We start from the raw sequence: 3,554 nt of genomic DNA on the forward strand, positions 1-3,554 counted from the left end.
AAAACCCTAAAACAAGAAAGTCATCGTAAAATTTAAGCAGTCGAGACCCATTCTAGAAAGCCAGCCGTATGTGCCCTCACTAAGTCTTCATATTTAGAATGGGTTCCGACTGCTTAAATTTTACGATGACTTTCTTGTTTTAGGGTTTTTTCATTTTAATATTATAAAGAAACGCAGTCGGGTTTTTTAGTTTTTTAAATTACTTTTTTTTTTAAGTGATAAGTGAGTGAAAGTGGACACCAAAATGTGAAAAAAAAATAATGGTATAATAATAATTAGGGTTTAATATTAAGATATTATTTTTAATATAGATTTATCTACATAATTTTATTTTTTTATATTATTGTAATAGTAAGTACTTATACTAAGTTAATAGTATAGTTCACGCCTGTTGACAATCAGTTTTTTTTTTGTATAGTAAATTCTGTAAGTAATATTTTTTTTTTCTCAACCGAAATAATGTAAAATTTTGTAATTATATAGTATACATAGCATGAATAATAGGGATTGAAGGAATGTTCCCATGCCCATATAGGTAAATGATGTCATACCGAGTGTCAGATTGTATTGGAAGAATCGTGTTACTTGACACCGAGTAACAATAACAACTGCACTTTGGTTTTGTCTTATGAAATTAATAATTAGATGAATGAAATTTGATATCAGCAAAGCTTTGGAATGTGTTCATTGTTTGTAAAAGTTTGTAAGTTTGGTTTTTAGATAATTTGGAATTACTTGGTACACAAGTTTTGGCGTGTGACTGAAGGCTGATCACCTAAGGACAGCGTATAATTTTGTCAACCAAGCAATTCAATTAGATTGTGTTATGTTGGTTTGTGATAGTTAAATGATAAGTAATTAATAAATATAATAGGTACACATGGTAAGGTACAGTTTAGTGGTCATGTCCTTAGTTCGATCATGGTGTAGACGAGCTCTCTCTGTGAGAATCTATTGGAGGTCAATAGTAACCTTAAATATTGACACTAAATTTTGTAAAATGAATAAATGAATAAAGTGAGCACAAATATAATGAAATGAAGAATGGTGAATGATATAATGAAATAAATAAAATGAAACGCAGGTACCAGAGAGTCCTGTATAAATGTAATGTGCTCACATGTGTATAATGTAATGTATGTACCTTACGACAATGGTAGTGAAATAAGTTAAATAAAATAAAATGTATTAATGTGTACCTAGTTATAAAGGTAATGAGGGTTTATGTTAACGGAGAATAATTATATTATTATGAAAAATAAAATATGTAAAAGAGATAAATAGATAATACAATTCAACATTTTGTAACAATTGTCAACAGTGCGGTTAATATATTTAGATTTGATTTCCGTTAGGTTTTAATTTCCAAAAAAAAATGTATTAATATATATTTTTTTTTTCCAAAAACGGGGAGGTGTAGTGTGTGTGACACCTCGCCCCTATAAGTAGTGTAAGTTAGTCGTATAAAGTAGTCAATTAAAGGTATTCCTAAGATCAACACGTCTCATCATTTGCTCCCGAACCCACATTATTGCATGGCGACCCTGCCAGTGCTGCCACGCGGGCAGCGCTGAGCACGAGTACAATATAAAATAATAATAATTGTGGTATAAAGACATTTAAATAAATAAAACAAAAACAAGTGCATAAAAGTTGAAAAGTGAAGTTGATTGCTGGCTGCCGGGTGATGTCGCAGCCAGATGTGGACCTGCCGGGAGCAGTAAGTGTCCGAGAGGATGGAGCCGGGAGATGTTGGCCACCAGGGAGCGTCCGAGATTATCTCCGCTACCCTGGCCACGCAGTATGGAGTAACCGGACTCAAATAGTGTTGTTTTTTTTTAAGTGATAAGTGAGTGAAAGTGGACACCAAAATGTGAAAAAAAAATAATGTTATAATGATAATTAGGGTTTAATATTAAGATATTATTTTTAATATAGATTTATCTACATAATTTTATTTTTTTATATTATGGTAATAGTAAGTACTTATACTAAGTTAAGAGTATAGTTCACGCCTGTTGACAATCAGTATTTTTTTTTTTTGTATTGTAAATTCTGTAAGTAATATTTTTTTTTTCTCTACCGAAATAATGTAAAATTTTGTAATTATATAGTATACATAGCATGAATAATAGGGATCGAAGGAATGTTCCCATGCCCATATAGGTAAATGATGTCATACCGAGTGTCAGATTGTATTGGAAGAATCGTGTTACTTGACACCGAGTAACAATAACAACTGCACTTTGGTTTTGTCTTATGAAATTAATAATTAGATGAATGAAATTTGATATCAGCAAAGCTTTGGAATGTGTTCATTGTTTGTAAAAGTTTGTAAGTTTGGTTTTAGATAATTTGGAATGACTTGGTACACAAGTTTTGGCGTGTGACTGAAGGCTGATCACCTAAGGACAGCGTATAATTTTGTCAACCAAGCAATTCAATTAGATTGTGTTATGTTGGTTTGTGATAGTTAAATGATAAGTAATTAATAAATATAATAGGTACACATGGTAAGGTACAGTTTAGTGGTCATGTCCTTAGTTCGATCATGGTGTAGACGAGCTCTCTCTGTGAGAATCTATTGGAGGTTAATAGGAACCTTAAATATTGACACTAAATTTTGTAAAATGAATAAATGAATAAAGTGAGCACAAATATAATGAAATGAAGAATGGTGAATGATATAATGAAATAAATAAAATGAAACGCAGGTACCAGAGAGTCCTGTATAAATGTAATGTGCTCACATGTGTATAATGTAATGTATGTACCTTACGACAATGGTAGTGAAATAAGTTAAATAAAATAAAATATATTAATGTGTACCTAGTTATAAAGGTAATGAGGGTTTATGTTAACGGAGAATAATTATATTATTATGAAAAATAAAATATGTAAAAGAGATAAATAGATAATAGAATTCAACATTTTGTAACAATTGTCAACAGTGCGGTTAATATATTTAGATTTTATTTCCGTTAGGTTTCAATTTCCAAAAAAAATGTATTTCAATATTTTTTTTTTTCCAAAAACGGGGGAGGTGTAGTGTGTGTGACACCTCGCCCCTATAAGTAGAGTAAGTTAGTCGTATAAGGATAGTCAATTAAAGATATTCATAAGATCAACACGTCTCCCTGATTACGCTCCCTAACGCACGTCATTGCATCATGTGCATGGGAACTTGTATGTTTGTAAACATAGAAGAAAATCCTAAAATTCCAACGATTCTTAAAAGAAAAATAGAGCAAATTAGCACTTATGAACTATAAGCACCAAAAATGTGTTTGTATGTCAGTCATTTACAAAGACATTCATATGGGGATATGATAGCAATTCGTCACAGTATGTATCTTTAAATAAAATAGTAGTTCTCATAGACAAGTATGGGTTAATGGGACACGATTTGGGACAAGAAGCCTGACGAAGTGGCGTCATGAAGGGAATGAGCGCGGCCGCCCGACCGTGACACATGGCATGACTATAATATTATTATGACGAGAAATTTCTTCATTTCGCCCTTTTTGCCGGCGAGATAGCAGTTATCTATCATG

The 3,554-nt window shown here is 31.7% G+C and overlaps 1 long non-coding RNA gene across 1 annotated transcript; it reads right to left on the reverse strand.

Annotated features, from left to right (window-relative positions):
- Positions 1–452: 452 nt before the first annotated feature.
- Positions 453–3,130, reverse strand: LOC126911934 (uncharacterized). The gene is made up of 2 exons (XR_007706431.1): positions 2,830–3,130; positions 453–1,199 (listed from the first exon to the last, which is right to left on the reverse strand). It is a non-coding gene; the product is annotated as an uncharacterized LOC126911934 (long non-coding RNA).
- Positions 3,131–3,554: the final 424 nt, after the last annotated feature.

Source organism: Spodoptera frugiperda, chromosome 20, assembly GCF_023101765.2.
Source record: "Spodoptera frugiperda isolate SF20-4 chromosome 20, AGI-APGP_CSIRO_Sfru_2.0, whole genome shotgun sequence".
In the NCBI taxonomy this organism is placed as follows: domain Eukaryota; kingdom Metazoa; phylum Arthropoda; class Insecta; order Lepidoptera; family Noctuidae; genus Spodoptera; species Spodoptera frugiperda.